This window comes from Globicephala melas, chromosome 2 (assembly GCF_963455315.2).
Source record: "Globicephala melas chromosome 2, mGloMel1.2, whole genome shotgun sequence".
Classification (NCBI taxonomy): domain Eukaryota; kingdom Metazoa; phylum Chordata; class Mammalia; order Artiodactyla; family Delphinidae; genus Globicephala; species Globicephala melas.
Window position 1 is genome coordinate 130,956,395 of NC_083315.2, and position 20,173 is coordinate 130,976,567.

Consider the following 20,173-nt stretch of genomic DNA (forward strand, 5'->3'; position numbering starts at 1 on the left):
GGATGCAGCAAGCTTTGCATTCCCTAAGGTGTTAGCAGAAAGAAATCTGGGTTTGAGGTCCTTTGTTGCCCTAACAAACTGTATAATCTCTGAGTCTCACTTGCCTTAGCTCTAAAGTGGAGCTAACAGTACTCCTCTGATGGGACTTGTGAAGGATTCAGTAAGATAATGTACGTGCTCTTGACAGTGGTTCTAATATTGATAAATTGATGGACACTTCCCTGCCCTCTTCTTATTCTATTTCTCAACGGTATTTGTCATGTTCAATCAGTCTGGACCTGAAACTCTCAACCACTCTGGCTACTGAAACTCCACACTCTCTTGGTTTTCTTTCCACTTCTCTGATCCTGCCTTTACTGAGTCTGTCTTCTCTACCCCTCCTCAAAACTTAATCTCCTTCTCCTGTTTCTCTGCACAGCCTCACTAGGCAATCTCAACTAGTCCCATGGATTTAAATATTATCTTCTTGTTGATGACTTCCAGACCCCTAGAATTACCCTTTGTCTAGACCAGTGGTTCTTAAAGTGAGAACCCTGGACCAGGAGCATCAGCATCACCTGAGAACTTGCTAGAAATGCAGATTCACAGGTCCCACCCAAACCTTCTTAATCGGAGACTCTGGAGGTGAGCCCAACAACCTGTTTTAGCAAGCCCTGCTGGTACTTCTGATGCTTACTGAAGTTTGGGAACCACTAGTCCAGACTAACATCTTTAATGGCCTTATTTACATCTCTACTTACATGTCTCATAGAAATATCAAAATTAACACATCCAACACAAAACTCTTCATTCCCCAATTCCCCCTCAATTCTGCCCACCTACCATGTCCTCAGAATTGCTCGCTAATAAAATGGCACTATCTTCCACTCATTTGCTAAACCTGGAAATCAAGAAGTCATCATTCTGTCCTTCCTTTCTCCCAACTTCCTCAGCCCACATGTAATCTATTATACGCAAATACCACTAAGTCTCTTTTCAAATTATACCACAAATGGGATAGTTTCTCCATATTTCCATCACCACCACCATAACTGGGACCACCACCAAATCCTGCTCCTTCAAGCAGGACTGATGTAACATTTTTACCTGCTCCTACTCTTGACCCATCCAACCCATTCTCCATGCTGCAGCAAGAAAGCAAGCTCTTCTTAAAATGGAATTTAGCTCATGACGTTCTCCATCCTAAGACATTTTCAATGGTTTTCACTTTGACCTAGAAGAAAATCCAAACTCTATACTATGGTTTCCAAGGTCCTGCCTGACTTGACTCATACCCACCTCTGTATTACCTCACCTACTGACATTCTCTCCCTCCCTACTGTGTCCCAGACTCACTGGTTTTCTCTGTTTCCTGAACAGGCCAACGCCTTCCTACCTCAAGGACTATGTTCTTCTGTCTGGAATCTTTCTCCTCACCCTGTGAGTGGCTGGCCCTTCTCATGCTCCCGTCTCAGGTTAAATGTCACTGCCCTTTGTGTCCTTTCCGTACCATCTATTTAAAGTCCTCTCCACAGCCCATTATTATTCTCTCATCACCTTGTTATTTCCTTCCTAGCATGTCTGAAGTTTGTTAGGTTTCTATTCAATCATCTACTCACTTGATATTGCTTCTCGTTTGCTCTTTTCTATTCAACTCACCCCACCACCCTGAATGTAAACTGACAAAGGAGGGGGCTCATCTTTGTTCATCACTGTCAGTGTCTGGCAATGACTGGCACAGGGCAGGTAGCTGCTGATGTTGCTGATTATTGCATGTGGACAGGAGCTAGGTACTTAGGAGGTGCGAAAGCCACTATATCAGGCCTTTCAGAGCTCCCAGGTGCTGGATCCTAAGTCACAAGGAGAAGTAAACCTCATGCAGACCTTGTGTTCTTGTGTGCCGGCCCTGAGCTAGCAGGAGGCAGCCACTGCCCTCAAGGAGTCGATGCATTCATCTAGATGCAAGGTGAGTGGTATATGTATGTAAACACTGAACAAATGAAGACGTGTAATCAAGGATGAGATTGGTTCAAAATCTACATACCATGGAAATCTGGGGACAGGAAAGATGACAATAGGATAGGTGAGAAACGCTGTGAACTGGAGAAAAGCCTTTGAAGGAAGTGTGGGCTTCTGGTTTATGGTAATTTGTTCATTGTGAGCTTCTCATGGGCACAAGATACATACATCTTTCTGTTATTCTACTAAGCACATGTTTTGTTTTCTTAAGGGCATAATTGTATCCATCCTTAAAGTGAGAAATCAGGGTCACTAGTCTAGACAGGAAGCCTCCTTTCTTTCGCCATGGTATAGGCTCCAAGCACATAGGCAACTGTGGGGGAGAAGCATTATACTGTGTGTAGTGAGGAGTGTAGTCTTTGAGACAAGTTCCTTTTTTGGTTCTATAATTTGCCAAATGTGTGATGCTGGACAAATTAACTTTGCCAAAGCTCAGGAAAGAAGTGTTCTGATTAAGATTAAATGAGATAAAGCACGCAAAGCACTTGGTTTAGCATATTGTAGATAATCAATAAATGATAACAATTCTGTGATTTCTATCTGGACATCTAGGCTATAATTGCTAAAATATGAAGGGGAAAAGTAGTATTACATCATCTTCTTTATGCCAGCCTCTGAGCTGGGCATGGTAAACTTCGTTTTCGTTTTGTTTAATCATCATAACAAAATTATGAGGTAAATACTTATTCCCACTTGGCTCACGTGATTATGCAGATTGATAAGTCCCAAGATCTGCGGTCAGCAAGCTAAAGACTCAGAAGATCTAATAGTATAATTCTAGTCCAAAGGCTGGTAGGCTCGAGACTTGGGAATAGGCAATGTTTCAAGTACAAAGGCAGGAAAAGTTAATGATTCAATTCAAAGCCTATCGGGCAGGAGAAATTCCCTCTTGCTCGTGGGAGGGTCAGCCTTTCTGTTCTACTCAGGCCTTCAACTGATTGGATGAGGCCCACCCACAATAGGGAGAGCAATCTGCTTTACTCAGTCTACTGATTCAAATGTTAATCTCATCCAGAAACATCCTCACAGTCACACCCACAGTAATGTTTGACCAAATGTCTGGGTACTCGTGGCCTGGTCAAGTTGACACATAAAATTAAGCATCATACCACCTTACTGATAAAACTTAGAAAGATTAAGAAAGTTGCCCTAGAGTGAAACTAGGATTCAAATCAATGTTTATCTCACTCCAAAAATTCATACTATAGGTGTTGCTGCTCAATTAGTAAAATTTTTACTCATGATTCCCAAGCTTAGTGTGTGCAACAAAAGAAGATGCCAGTTCTTCATTTCTTCCTTTGTCTAGGGGTGAATGTTTTTATCAAGGCTAATCCAAATGCATTTTGTGGTACAAGAGCTTCCGCTCCAAGAAAACAAGAGAAAGCAACAGTAGGGGTAAAGGAAAACAAATGACATTTCTGAACTTGGGTCCCTAATCAGACTGAAGATAAACTATCCTTTGCATTTGTTTGCTCCCTTGCTCATAAAAGTTAGAGCCGGCAAATGATTCATCACTGTAGCTATATCTGGCATATAAAGGTGCTCAGTAATTGTTTGCAAGTCAATAAACAAGCAAATGAATGAAAACAGGATGTTAATTTGAAAATTTCTACTGAGGCACTAAGAAACAATAAAAAGGAAATTCCAAGAGGAGATGCAGACCAAAAATCAAGCACTTAAAGAAAATGATGAGAACTAACTTCTCAACTCGGAATATGTTCACCCTTAATGGGCATTTAAATGGGCAGAGACAAGGCCTCCATGAGGGTCTGACTCATTGGGATTTGGGATACATCATTTTAAAGTACCCTAAAGGGGAGCTTTTAGGAAGTGAATTTCTTGGGTCCACTTTTATCCGTGCCTCCCAACGCTTAACCCTCCTCCAAACAGGGGAGGTGTAGAAGAGTGCCTGCCCCTTATCCTAATTCTAGTGAGAGAGACTCCAAAGGGAACATCTGGAGAGCTTGGCATATGTTCATCCAAGTTGTGAGACAGAAAAGGCAAGAGGCTGGCTAACAGCCAGTGGAGCAGAGAAATACCTGCAAGTCCCTCTGAGAACAAGTCAGTGCTATGAGAGCCCCTGAACTGTGTGAAACCCACAGAAAAATGTTGTCCTGGGATTATTTAAACTGATCACATGAAGGGAGCTGCACTTGAAGAGGTCCTGCAGGGGAGCCTCTAAGGCACCCACAGGACTCAGCCAGAGGAGGAGAGATGATTTAACACCACACAAATTCAAAGTTCAACTATTACATAGGACTGAAAAATTAATTACTAAATGAAGGCCGTATTTATGACACAAGTGACTGTAGGATTTCTTTTTTTCCTGAGTGATCAGTGAAGTACTAGGATCAGCCCGGATTTTCATCCAGAGTATGGCACTGAGGATAGGTCTGATAAATAAATGCTAACACTCCATGAGTCCAGCTTAACTAACATACTATTAACAGAATGAAAGAACGACAAATACATGAATAAATAAAACAAAGCATGAGAATCCCCAGAGTTAGCCTGTCCAAGATGGGGAGACAATTCCAAATGCAGCATGTCCTTTCAGACCCCTCATCTGTGGCACCCACTGAAGGAACTCAGAGGTAAATCCAGGAGAAAATCCAAGAGAAACAGTGAGGTTATTTTACTGATTATTTAACCACAAGCTATGACAGCTGAAAAGCTTTTGAATTAAAGGAGCCAGGTAACAATAAAAACTGTCTTCTCCAAAACTTCTAACCAATCTCCCCTCCCAAAGGCTGACCTGAAGTTAGGAATTTGGTCTGTAACTCTCTAGTCCTTTCTCTATACATTGGCAAAAGTACATGACATGTAGTCATATATATTTTGAAGTTTGTTTGCTTTTTTAATGGGTTCACAATACATACGTCATTCAATAGCATTTGTTTCAGCTGAACCATGTGTTTTGCTTTTTAGTGAGTGCACATAATCATGATATCTCATAATGTATCACATTTCTACTGATGGACATTTAAATGTACTTAATTTTTTACCGAAGTGATACAAAGGAATTTTTTTAACATCTCTGTTTGCATGTGCAAATATTTCTTCAACACAGAATCCTAGAAGTGGAATGATTGAGTCAGAGACTCATTTTGAATGTAGACAGATACTGCCCAGAAGACATTATCAATTTACATTTCTACCAAGGCCGTCTGATGGCACTTCGTTCCCCGCATACTTGGTAATGCTGGATATTATCAAGCTGTCCATTTCTTCCAATCTGCTGAGTAAAAAATGATACCTCAGTGTTGGTTTTTTTTTGCATTTCCCTCATGAGGAGCAAGACTGACCATCTTTTTATGTTTGTGTTGACCATTTGTATTTTCTGCTGTTAATGGCCTATTCATATTCTTCCCCGTGTTTCAATTGGGTTGTTTTTTTGTATTTGTGGATGGGACATTTTTATGTTGTGGATACTATTTGTTAATTACATGTTTGACAAACATCTTCATCTCAGTCTATCATTTGTGTTTTATTTTTAACTTTTTAAATAGTGTCTTTGATGGAGGAGAACTTTATACTTTTATGGGGAAAAAGTGACAGTTTTTCCTTTATAGATTCTAGATTTTTTGTGTTGCTTTAGAAGACCTTGCCCCATCTTTCCTTCTGATACTATGGCAATTTTGTTTTTCAAGTTGAAGTTTTTTAATTCATTTGGAATTATTATAGTATGAAGTAGATATCTATATTTATTTTTCCAAATTGTTCTAACACCATTGACAGTTCACTCTTCCTTCTTTGCTTAGAAATAGCATTTATATTATAAACTAAATTCCAATTCATTTATTAGTCTGGAGATTTTCTATTCTGTTCAATTGTTCTCTTTATATTATAGGAGCTAATACTATATTTACTTTAATTACCACAGCTTTATAGAATACTTTGATATTGGATAGTCAAGTTCCACCTCACTTTTACCCATATTTTTTCAATCTGGTGTGTTTGAGAATCACTTTTCAAATTTCATAAAAATTTGAATGTCACTGAATTTAATTTGGGACTGATGTGACAGCTTTACAGTGTTAAACCTGCCCAAACAGAAACACGATTTCCATCTTCATTTATTGAGATATTCTTTTATGCCCTCAAATAAAGTTTTTGTGGGTTTTTTTTTTTGGCTGTACCATGTGACATGCGGGATCTTAGTTCCCCAACCAGTGATCGAACCCATGCCCCCTGCAGTGGAAGCATGGAGCCCTAACCACTGGACCGCCAGGGAATTCCCTAAAGTATTTTTTATATAGGTTTTACACATTTCTTGATAGATTTATTCCTGGTATTTTATAGTTTTGTTGCTTTTGTTATTACATTTCCTAGTTGCTGGTATAGAGATTCTAGAAATATCTTATATCCAGCCATTTTATTAAACATTCCTTTAGTTGATTTTCTTTGCTCTTCCCTGGAGACTCTCATTAGCATGACTTTGATGTTTTGACCTCAGGTGTGAAATGTATTCAAATATCCTTTAATATCTATAGTAAGTCCCCTACATACGAGCAAGTTCCATTCCAAGAGCGTGTTCATAAGTCCAATTTGTTCTTAAGTCCAACAAAGTTAGCCTGGATACCCAGCTAACACAACTGCCTATATAGTACTGTACTGCAATAGGTTTATAATACTTTTCACACAAACAATACATAAAAAACAAACACAAAAAATAAAACATTTTTAATCTTACAGTACAGTACCTTGAAAAGTACAGTAGTATAGTACAAGAGCTGGCATACAGGGGCTGCCATCGAGTGAACAGGCAAGAGAGTTACTGACTAGAGGAGGGAGAGAAGGTGGGAGGTGGTAGAGCTGAAGGATCGTCAGCAATAAGAGATAAAGGGCAAGCTGCCATTTCACCCATGCCTGACGTTGATGGAACACACGTTCCCATCTCTGAAAGTTTGCAACTTGAAGGTTCATACGTAGGGGATTTACTGTATAAGATTTTGCATCCAACCAGAGGGAAAGAATATGTAAAGAACAGAGAATTCAATCAGGCAGTAAAGAGATTAGATGAACAGAGTTATCAGTAGCCTCAGTGGGAGGCTGTAGACTTAAATCAGAAGAATTGGGTAACCTGTAACTTGAACCCAAGTGAAGTGAATCCCATTTGAAGAGTTATACCTGGAGTCCCTGTTGTCATAGCAACAATGAAAGGAGCTCATGGTATCTACTGGTGATGAGGGGAGAATCACGTTGGATATACAGGTTCTGATCTCTTAACCTAGGCTCACTTAGGATAAAACCCATCTTGCTAGCAGTGGTAAACTGTCCCCTTGCAAGTAGTGTGTTTCCAATCTCATGGAAGTATAGAATTTAACATACTCTAAAGGAAATCAAACTCAAATTCTTGATACTTTTATGTGATATTTAGGATAATTTGGGTAAATTTGGACTTTGATTTGGCACTAGGTTATCTGACAGATTAGCCTAATGATTTCAACTTGAAATTTGCAGCTGAATAAACTGACTTTAGAATTAGGGCTTTATTATGAAACATGTAAGAGAATTTGACCAAATTTGTAAACAGTATTGGAATGCTAAATAATGTGAGCTATGCTATACTTACAGGTTCAATTTATTAGCTGTATAAGAGTTGTGTAAGTACTTGGGAAGGTTTTGCTTATTAGGATAGACATTTTTAAAGCTTGGAAAAAAATTAAATTTATCAAAGTTTTCAGTGCATTTTATTTCCTTTAAGAGAATGTAAGTTGTAATTAGGAATAGGTTTTAAAGAATTTAGTCTATAAAACTTAAGCTACTCAGATATTAATTTTTTTAAAGTAAAGGTGATTATTCTTATTTAACTATACTTATAAAAAGAAGAACTATTGTAAGATGAATTTAAAGGCTTAGAGAGAATTAAATTTTAAAGTTTCTTACCTTAGTAAATTGAATATTCATTTTTAAATACACTAATTTGTTTTTCTGTTTACATAAGTTGCCCTTGGCCATCACTAAACTCATGCTGATTTGTTACTTAGATTTTTGAGGTAATCATATAATTGGAAATAATGTCAGTTTTGTCACTTCTTTCCCTGTATTTATACCTTTTATTCCTCTTTCTTTTTTATACATTGGCTCAAACCTTAGTGGAGATGGTGACTTTCTGTTTTGTTCCTATTATTCCATATTATATGGAAATACTTCACCATTACGTATAAGGCTTGCTGTCAGTTCTTGAATATAACTTGTACCTCATCAAGATATTTCCTCCTATTCCTAGCATAAAAGATTTGTAAATCTCTAATTAATTTTTAATAAATGGGTATTGAATTTTGTCACTTTTTTCAGCTTGTGAAAAGGTCATGAGCTTTTTCACTTTAATCTGATAACATAGAGAATTACATTAATACATTTCCTAATATCAAAACTTTCTTGCATTACTATGGTAAATCCTAATTGGTCATGAAATATTAACACTATCATATTTTATTTCGTTAAAATTCTTAAAGATTTTTATATTCATATTCATAACTTAAATTGGTCTATGATTATATCATGTATTTTTATTTTTTTCACTTTTAATAAACTTTATTTTTAGAGCAGTTTTAGTTTCACAGCAAAATTGAGTGGAAGGTATAGAGATTTCCCATATACCCCCTTTCCCAACCCATGCACAAGTTCCCCCACTATCAACATCCCACATCACAGTGGTACATTTGTTATGATTTTGTTGAGCTGGCATTGACACATAATTATCGCCCAAAGTCTGTAGCTTACATTAGGGTTCACTCTTGGTGTTGTACGTTCTGTGTGTTTGGACATATGTATAATGACATGTATCCATCATTATGGTATCACACAAAGTATGTTGCCTACCCTAAAACTCCTCTGTGTTCTACCTATTCCTCCCTCCCCTTGCCCCACAGCCCCTATCAACCACTGACCTTTTAACTCTCTCTTTAATTTTGCCTTTTCCAGAATATCATATAGTTGGACTCATGTAGAACATAGTTTTTTCAGATTGGCTTCTTTGTTTGTTAATGCCAACGACTATTTCATTGTCTGTATGTACCAGTTTGTCCATTCACCTACTGAAGGACATCCTAGTTGCTTCCAAGTTTTGGCAATTATGAATAAAGCTGCTATAAACATCAGTGTGCAGGGTTTTGTGTGGACATAAGGTTTTAATTCATTTGAGTAAATACCAAGGAGTACAATTTCTGGATCATATGGCAAGAGTATGTTTAGTTTTATGAGAAACTGCCCAACTGTCTTCCAAAGTGGCTATGCCATTTTGTATTCCCACCAGCAATGAATGAGAGTTCCTGTTGCTGCACATATTCTCATCAGCATTTGATGTTGTCGGTATTTTGGATTTCGGCAATTCTATTAGGTGTGATCTCACCTAATTCTATTAGTGATATCTCATTATTGCTTCAATTTGTAATTCCCTAATGACATATGACGTTGAACATCTTTTCATATGCTTATTTTGCCAACTGTATATCTTCTTTAGTGTGAGGTCTGTTCAGGTCTTTTGCCCATTTTTTAATTGGGTTGTTCATTGTCTTATTATTGAGTTTTAAGAGTTCATTGTATATTTTGGGTAACAATCTTTTATCAGATGTGTCTTTTGCAAATATTTTCTCCTAGTCTGTGGCCTGTCTTCTGTTTACATTGTCTTACACAGAGCAAAACTTTTTAATTTTAATGATGTCCAGCATATCAATTTCTTCACAGATTGTGCCTTTGGTGTTTTTTTTTCCTAAAAAGTCATTGCCCACCCAAGGTCACCTAGATTTTTTCTGTATTATCTTCTAGGAGTTTTATGTTTTACATTTATTTTTTTAATTAATTTTTATTGGAGTATAGTTGCTTTACAGTGTTGTGTTAGTTTCTATTGTACAGCAAAGTGAATCAGCTATACATATACATATATCCCCTCTTTTCTGGATTTCCTTCCCATTTAGGTCACCACAGAGCACTGAGTGGAGTTTCCTGAGCTATACAGTAGGTTCTCATTAGTTATCTATTTTATACATAGTAACAATAGTGTATATATGTCAATCCCAACCTCCCAATTCATCCCATCCCTTTTCCCCCCTTGGTGTCCATACCTTTGTTCTCTATGTCTGTGTCTACATTTCTGCTTTGCAAATAAGATCATCTACACCATTTTTCTAGATTCCACATATATGCATTAATATATATTTATTTTTCTCTTTCTGACTTACTTCACTCTGTATGACAGTCTCTAGGTCCATCCACATCTCTACAAATGACCCAATTTCTTTCCTTTTTATGTCTGAGTAATATTCCATTGTATATATGTACCATATCTTCTTTATCCATTCCTCTGCTGATGGATATTTAGGTTGCTTCCATGTCCTGGCTATTGTAAATAGTGCTGCAATGATCACTGGGGTGCATGTGTCTTTTTGAATTATGGTTTTCTCTGGGTATATGCCTAGTAGTGGGATTGCTGGGTCATATGGTAGTTCTGTTTTTAGTTTTTTAAGGAACCTCTATACCGTTCTCCATAGTAGCTGTATCAATTTACATTCCCACCAACAGTGCAAGAGGGTTCCCTTTTCTCCACACCCTCTCTAGCATTTATTGTTTGAGGACTTTTTGATAATGGCCATTCTGACCAGTGTGAGGTGATACCTCATTATAGTTCTGATTTGCATTTCTCTAATAATTAGTGACGTTGAGCATCCTTTCATGTGTTTGTTGGCCATCTGTATGCCTTCTTTGGAGAAATGTCTGTTTAGATCTTCTGCCCATTTGTGGATTGGATTGTTTGTTTTTTTTGATATTGAGCTGCATGAGCTGCTTGTATATTTTGGAGATGAATCCTTTGTCAGTTGCTTCATTTGCAAATATTTTCTCCCATTCTGAGGGCTGTCTTTCATCTTGTTTATGGTTTCCTTTGCTGTACAAAAAATTTTGTTCTATTACGTCCCATTTTTTTAAATTTCCATTTCTCTAGGAGTGGGTCAAAAAAGATCTTGCTGTGATTTATGTCAAAGAGTGTTCTGCCTATATTTTCCTCTAAGAGTTTTATAGTGTCTGGCCTTACATTCAGGTCTTTAATCCATTTGGAGTTTATATTTTGTGTATGGTGTTAGGGAGTGTTCTAATTTCATTCATTCTTTTATATGTAGCTGTCCAGTTTTCCCAGCACCACTTATTGAAGAGGCTGTCTTTTCTCCATTGTATATTCTTGCCTCCTTTGTCATAGATTAGGTGACCACAGGTGCATGGGTTTATCTCTGGGCTTTCTATCCTGTTCCATTGGTCTATATTTCTGTTTTTGTGCCAATACCATAGTGTCTTGATTACTGTAGCTTTGTAGTGTAGTCTGAAGTCAGGGAGCCTGATTCCTCCAGCTCCATTTTTCTTTCTCAAGATTGCTTTGGCTATTCAGGGTCTTTTGTGTTTCCATACAAATTGTAAAATTTTCTGTTTTAGTTCTGTGAAAAATGCCATTGGTAATGTCATAGGGATTGCATTGAATCTGTAGATTGCTTTGAGTAGTATAGTCACTTTCACAATATTGATTCTTCCAATCCAGGAGCATGGCATATCTCTCCATCTGTTTGTGTTATCTTTGATTTCTTTCATCAGTATCTTATAGTTTTCTGAGCACAGCTCTTTTTCCTCCTTAGGTAGTTTATTCCTAGGCATTTTATTCTTTTTGTTTCAATGGTAAATGGGATTGTTTCCTTAATTTCTCTTTCTGATCTTTCATTGTTAGTGCATAGGAATGCAAGAGATTTCTGTGCATTAATTTTGTATCCTGTGACTTTACTAAATTCATTGATTAGCTCTAGTAGTTTTCTGGTGGCATCTTTAGGATTTTGTATGTATAGTATCATGTCATCTGCAAACTGACAGTTTTACTTCTTCTTTTCCAATTTGGATTCCTTTTATTTCTTTTTCTTCTCCGATTTCTGTGGCTAGGACTTCCAAGAGTATGTTGAATAACAGTGGCGAGAATGGACATCCTTGTCTTGTTCCTGATCTTAGAGGAAATGCTTTCAGTTTTTCACCACTGAGAATAATGTTTGCTGTGTGTTTGCCGTATATGGCCTTTTTTTTTTTTTTTTTTTTTTTTGCAGTACACGGGCCTCTCACTGTTGTGGCCTCTCCCGTTGTGGAGCACAGGCTTCAGATGCGCAGGCTCAGCGGCCATGGCTCACGGGCCTAGCTGCTCTGCGGCATGTGGGATCTTCCTGGACCGGGGCATGAACCCGCGTCCTCTGCATAGGCAGATGGACTCTCAACCACTGCACCACCAGGGAAGCCCATATGGCCTTTATTATGTTGAGGCAGGTTCCCTTTAGGCCTACTATGTTTTACATTTAGGTCTATGATGTGTTTTGAGTTAATTCTTGTGAAAGGTGTAAAGTCTGTGTCAACATTTTTTTTGCATGTGGATGTCCAGCACCATTTGTGGAAAAGACTCTTTGCTCCACTGTATTGCCTATGCTTCTTTGCCAAAGATAAGTGGACTACATTTATGCAGATCTGTTTGGTCTCTTCCATTGTTTTATTTGTCCATTCTTTCACCAATACCACACTGTCTTGATTAGTGTAGCTTTACATTAAGTTTTGAAGTCAGGTAATGTCAGTCCTCTGACTTTTTTCTCCTTCAATTTCAGTTGACTTTCCTGGGTCTTGTGCCTTTCCATATAAACATTAGAATCAGTTTGTTGATATCCACAAAATGACTTGCTAGAGTTTTTATTGGAATTTTATTAACCTATAGATCAAGCTGGGAAGAACTGACATATTGACAAAATTGAGCCTTCTTATCCATGAATATGGAATATTTCTCAATTTATTTAGTTCTTCTTTGGTATCTTTCATCAGAGGTTTGTAGTTTTCTTCATACAGATCTTGTCCAAATTTTGTGAGATTTATACCTGAGTATTTGGGGGTAGGAGTGCTAATGTAAATTGTAAAGTATCTGTAATTTCAAATTCCATTTTTTCATTGTTGGTATACAGGAAAGTGATTGACTTTTGCATATTAACCTTCTATCCTGCAACCCTCCTATAATTGCTATTAGTTCCAGGAATTTTTTGGTAAATTCTTTTGTATGTTTTACGTAGAAGATCATGTTATCTGTAAACAAAGACAGTTTATGGCTTCCTTCCCAATCTGTTAAGCTTTTGTTTCCTTTTCTTCTCTCATTGCATTAGCTAGGACTTCTAGTATGATTTTTAAAAACAAGGTGGGAGAGGACATCCTTGTCTTGTTCCCATCTTAGCAGAAAAGCTTTGAGTTTCTTACTGTTAAGTATGATGTTAGCTGTAGGTTTTTTGTAGATGTACCTTATCAAGTTGAAGAAGTTCCCCTCAATTCCACTTTGTTGAGAGTTTTTTTTTTTTTAAATCATGAATGGATTTTGGATTCTGTCAACTGCTTTTTCTGCATATACTGATATGATCATATGATTTTTCTTTTTCAGTCTGTTGATCTGATGGATTGCAGTAATTGAGCTTTGATTGTTGAACAAGCCTTGTTACTGCAATAAATCCCACCTGATTGTGGTGTATAATTCTTTTTACACATTGTTGTAATCAATATGCTAACAGTTTGAGGATTTCTGCATCTCTTTTCATGAGAGATAGTGGTCTGTAGTTTTCTTGTAATGCCTTTGTCTGGTTTTGGTGTTAATGCTGGCCTCATAGAATGAGTTAGGAAGTATCACTTCCCCTTCTATTTTCTGGAAGAAATTGTAGGGAATTGTTTCTCCCTTAAATATTTGGTAGAATTCACAGGTAAACTCATCTGGGTCTGGTGCTTTCTCTTTTGAAAGATTATTAGTTGTTGATCACATTTCTTTAAATAGATATAGACCTATTCAGATTGTCTATTTCTTCATAAGTGAGTTTGGCAGATCGTGTCTTTCAAGGAATTGATTCAATTTATTTTGGTTATTAAGTTTATGGGCATAGAGTTAGTCATAATATTCCTTATCATTTGAATTTCCATGAGCTCTATAGTGATGTCCCCTCTTTCATCTCTGATACTAGTAATTTGTGTTTTCTCCCCCCCCCGCCCCTTTTTGTTCATTTGTTTGTTATCTTGGCTAGAGGCTTATTGATTATATTGATCTTTCCAAAGAGTCAGCTTTTGGTTTTATTGATTTTCTCTATTGATTTGTTTTTAATTTCATTGATTTCTGCTCTAATTTTTGTTATTTCTTTTCTTCTGCTTACATTTGACCTAATTTGCTCTTCTTTTTCTAGTTGTCTAAGGTGGAAGCTTAGATTATTAATTTTAGATATTTCTTCTTTCTAATATATGCATTAGCTGTTATAAATTTCCTTGTAAGCACTATTTTCACTGCATCCCACTAATTTTGATAAGTTGCATTTTCATTTAGTTCAAGATATTTTAAAGTTTATCTTGAGATTTCTTCTTTGACTTATGTGTTATTTAGAAGTATGTTGTTTAATCTCTAAGTATTTTTGAATTTTCCAGCTATCTTTCTGTTAATGATTTCTAGTTTAATTCCATATGATCTGAAAGCAGACATTGTATGACATCTATTATTTATACTTGTTAAGATGTATTTTTTGGCCCCAAATGAAGTATATCTTGGTGAATGTTCCATATGAGCTTGAGAAGAATGTGTAATCTGCTGTTGTTGGATGAAGTAGTCTGTAGATGTTAATTATTTCCAGTTGATTGTTGGTGCTGTTGAGTTCAACTATATCCATTTCTTCCTCTATTTCTCCCTGCATTGCTGTCAGTTTTTGCCTCATGTACTTTGATGCTCTGTTGTTAGGCACATACACATTAAACACTGTATGTCTTAATGGAGTACTGACCTCTTTATCCTTAATTATATAATGCTCCTCTTTATTCCTGTTAACTTTCTTTTCTCTGAAGTTTGTTCTGTCTGAAATTAAAATATAGTTATTCCCATTTTCTTTTGATTAGTGTTACCATGGTATATATTTCTCCATCCCTTTACTTGTAATCTCTATGTGTCTTCATATTTAAAGTGGGTTTCTTATAGACAGTATATACTTGGGCCTTGTTTTTGATCTACTCTGACAATGTCTGTCTTTGAATTGGTATATTTAGACCATTGACATGTAAGTGATTCTTGAGAAGGGGAGGGGAAAATTAGGAGTATGATATTAACAGATACACACAACTATATATAAAATAAACAACAGGACTTACTTGTATAGCATAGGGAACTATATTCAATATCTTGTAATAACTTATAATGGAAAAGAAACTGAAAAAATATATATCTGAATCACTTTGCCATACACCTGAAACTAACACAATATTGTAAATCAACTATACTTCAATTTAAAAAAAAGATCCTGAGGGGGGAAAAAAATAAAGTGATTACTGATATAGTTGGGTTAACATCTACCATATTTGCTTCTGTTTTCAATTCATTTCCCTTGTTTTTTATTCTTATCTTTGTCTTCTACACTTTTTCTACCATTTGTGGTTTTCGCTGAGAACAATTTTATTCTTTTATTAGCCCATTTCAGACTTTCTACCACCTTTGGTCAATTTTGTAATTTACAGTCACCTAGAGAATTATACATTTCATCAAGATTTTCAAGTTTATATACATATGTAAATAGAGTTCTCAAATAATTCTTTCCTTTCTGTTATTTTGTTGCCTTTCTCACTCCAAATAATATATTTGGTGTTCTCTTTTTTTCTGTTAAACTGTAAGTGGTAGCAAATGCTTTTCTCTATTTCATGTCTTTTCAATTTATGTCCTTCTGATTTTGTCACTAAAATCTTTTTGTGGTATTTATAATTTAAAAGTGTTTCTGCTTTCATCTTTATTATATATTTCTTCAATTTTTAACTTGTTTATTTCCTAGTTTTTTAAGTTTAACACTTCAAGAAAGACAAATTCATACAAGACTGTCTATTCCAATAAGAATACATTCTTGCCCCCACCAACAATAGGAGTCCAGTATCATTATTCTGTCACCAGGAGGCTGGCTAGTGGTAGGTCACCACACCTCAGTAATGGCTCAGTGTTCATATCTGCTGTTGGCGTACTGGGTACTCTGCAGTGGCAGGGGTCAGATCCCATACATAGCTTCCATCCCTACCACCACACTTTCAATGAGATCACTGAGCAATCACTGGAGTAACCAAGGAAAGTGGCTGCTGACTGACATCTATAGAACGGGTCAATTTGGTCCATCTTTGCCCATCTGATTATTGAGAAAGTCTTAGTTGTGAGGGCCCTTGGTGAGCATTCAGGAGTACAAATATTGTTGCTCTCTGGGTCAAAGGCAGAGCAATGGGAGTGGCTCACCAGGTGCAGGTGATAAGAAGGTGCATTGTTTGTAGAGAATTTAAAAATATTAATAAAACCTACTATAAATTAGTCTTTTTATTAGCGTCATGTGCTAGCCATTCTAAACAATGTCAGTGATGCAATATTCCTCTCCAAAAAGTCTTTTGTTGGTTTATGTTCTAAAAATTACTTGCACCTGGGTGGCCTACTCCTAACACCCACCCTTGGTATGTCAAAAGTTTCCATCCACTTACCCAGACCTTCTTATTGCCAATCCTCCAGTATTATTCTTTTCTAGTCTCTGCCCATCCAGACAACTATTAGCTACTGACTATGAATCAATCTAGATTCATAACACAGGACATCTCTCTTTCCAAGAAATGTGAACAAAACATACCACTTATAATTCTGCCCACAGTGAGAATTTCTCTTCATCATTGTCCTATTATAAGATACCATTGAGGTTAATGAGTACAGCAGTCTGCATATAGTGCATAATCATCCATAAATCAGGTTTAATGTTTTCTTTCCTTATTAAACTGATCAAGGGCGCTCCTCCCATCCATGTGGCTAGAATTCAGTAGATTGAAGGATATGTGACTATGCATCAAGGGTTGGGAACACTGAGAGTGTGAACCACCTGCTCACACAACTAACTGTTACCTTTAGGCCTACTTGAGCTCAGTCTCATGTGTTCCACTTACCTCTGTTGAGGAAGTGCTACTGGGCACACTCAACCTTATGGCTTGATAGATAACATAACACCCAATTCAACTATCTTTCAAGTCTGTGGTTTGAATTTACCTCCAGGAAAATGTATTGTTTTTGATTTGCTATTCCTCTATGTTCTTGAAATTATTTGCATAAAATTGTTCATAACATTCTTTACTATCCTTTTAATGCCTCTACAATCTATAGTGATGACCTCTCTTTCATTCCTGTTGACCATGATTTGTATTTTCTCTTTATTGTCATTGTCTTACTATATATTTTATCAACTGTATTAATTGTTCAAAGAACCAAGTTTTTACTTTCCTCTGTTGTCTGTCCATTTTCTATATCATTGATTTCCATTCTTATATTAGTTTAATTTTTCTACTTACTTTTGTTTCAATTTCCTCTTCTTTTTCTGTCATCTTAAGGTGGAAGTGTGGATTATTGATTTTAAGCCTTTCTCCTTTTCTAATATAAACACTTAAAAGCATAACCTTCCCTCTATGCACTGCTTTAGTGGTATCCTTCTAATTTGAAATATCTTCATTATCATTCAGTTTAAAATATTTTCTAATTTCCATTGTAATTTCCTCTTTAATCCATAACTTATTTATAAGTGTATTGTTTAATTTTCACATATTTGAGGATTTTTTAGACAGTTTTGTATTATTTTGTATTTTGTATTATTGATTTTGACTTTAACTGTTTTTAGAGAATGTATTCGGAATCATTTTGAAGCCTCTGTAAATTATGAGACTTGTTTTATCCAAAGGGCACAAACCAAATCTATTCTTTGTACACTAGGACATGGTACAAAGTGGGCACTCCATAAACATTTGATGAATAAATAAATGAATGAAGAGTTGCCACACCCACACAGATAAAGTGATGCGCAAATTATAGAGGTCAAAAGAGAGTAGTGAAATCATGATGGTGGCAGCATCATATAACTTTTCTACAGTTGAGAGTGCAAAGTTCTTGTTCTGTAACAACTGGATCTTGAGAAAGTACAGAAAGGATGTGAGAAATCCTGTAGTCAAAGGATGAAAACCAAGGATAAAGCCTAAGAAACAGACAGCAAATATTGGCGGTAGGAAGAAACCGAACAAAAAGGGGTCAGGATCCAAAGTAAGACTTTGCCTCTGTAGGTAGCCAAGATTTGACTAGTTTATTAACTGTCATTTGTAAACTACTGGTGATTTAATTAGGCCTTATCTACATCATACATGTTGTAATAATTGACATATGGGCAAAGATAACTTTAAGTAAGCCTATGTAGAGAGGTTCTTTTTGTCTCTAAACCAATGCCTCCTGTTTCCAATGTCCTGAATCAAGTATCCCATATTATACAGTCACCAGCAAGGTGACCTGGCAGATGCTAAAGATAATTCAGTCTACCAGGCCCCCATCCAAGCAGACTAATTATGCCCAGCTCGGGTACTCCCTGATTTAATGACTTAGGTTGGGCAGTCTTACAAGTATTAGAGAAACAATCTCTCATATGGGGACACCAGCTGGCCTTGTTGCAGCATAGAATTTCTCTACCCAGAAGGTGTTTAAACAAGAAAGAAAGAAAGCATTTCATGGTTAACTCCTTCACCAATAAACTCACTTTCTAAAAGCACATATTTTGGAGTTTCTTACCTATGCCATCTCGTCCAATTGAAAATTAGAACAAAAACAAGTTTCCATAGGACACTTTTTAAAATGGATATATAACTTTTTTCTGTATAGTTACAACATAATTCAGCAAATCTCATACTGACAGTTGCTTAGGTTGATGCCAATGTTTTGCTATTATAATAAATGTCACAGTGAACCTGTCTATATCCATTATTGTACTATTATGCTATTTGTATTTTTAAATAAATTTAAGTGAAATTTTATTTTTGTAGCCCTAGTATCTAGCAGAAGCCAGAGCACAGTAAATATTATAATGAACTGATACTGTTCAAAGAAAAAGCTTTTTGGTTCCACAGACTTTCTAAGTACTTATTTAAGTTTCCTTAAGAATAAAAATGCAACTTAACTTCTAAAAAAAGAAAACACAAACCTCTAGACCTAGGTTTGCAGCAGCTAGAAGCTTCTGGGGAAACTCTACTGACTTGTGTCTGAGACTCCCCTCTCTGTGGTTTGGGAGACAGTAACTTGGGACACACAAGGCTTTGCAAGTACACACAAGGCTTTGCAAGTACCCACAAGTCTCACTTTCTTTTTCACCTGAAAGCACGGAAAATGTAGAATTCGGTAATGAACATCTGTTTCTTCTATTTGGCTTTCCTTGGATTGAGATTCTTACTGTATTTCTAATTGCTTTTCTCCCTTCCAAGAGCTGCCTCCCCTTGTGAGGCAGAGCAGGGAGGAGACCTTTTTTATCTTTGCTTCTGAGGCCTGGTGACCCAATGTGCTTGCTGCACCTGGAGGTTACCTTTGCTGTAAGCTTTTTGTGTTTGACATGCTTAATTTCATCAGTCAGACCACAAAGATTCTGAGGAGGTATTCAGACTGTTCTGGAATTCTGCATATGTCAATATGGGGTGCTATCAGACCAATTGCTTTATTACACATACACAACATTTTAAGGTTAAGTGCATATTAAACAAATATTTTATGAGAATATGTTGTTTGTATTCCCCTAACATCAGACTGTAAAATATAAAATATAGGGTAAAAATGCTGTTGGAATGATTACTGTGGCTTTTTGGAATGTGGTTGGGGGGGCTTCCCTGGTGGCGCAGTGGTGAAGAATCAGCCTGCCAATGCAGGGGACACGGGTTCGAGCCCCGGTCCAGGAAGACCTCACATGCCGCGGAGCAACTAAGCTCGTGTGCCACAACTACTGAGCCTGCACTCTAGAGCCCGCGAGCCACAACTACTGAAGCCCGTGCTCTGCAACAAGAGAAGCCACTGCAATGAGAAGCCCATGCACCACAATGAAGAGTAGCCCCCATTTGCCGCAACTAGAGAAAGCCTGCGCACAGCAACAAAGACCCAACGCAGCCAAAAAAAAAAAAAAAGGAATGTGGTTAGGAAGGGAAGTGAAAAGATAAGAAAATATATTTTAGCTTAACTAAGCACTCAAATAAACATTATTTTCATTTAATTTACATATTTAAATTAATATTAATGTATAAAATATTTTGATATACTTCCTTAACTGCCATCAAGTTTCAAATTTTTCATGAAAATTCAGATTTTCAA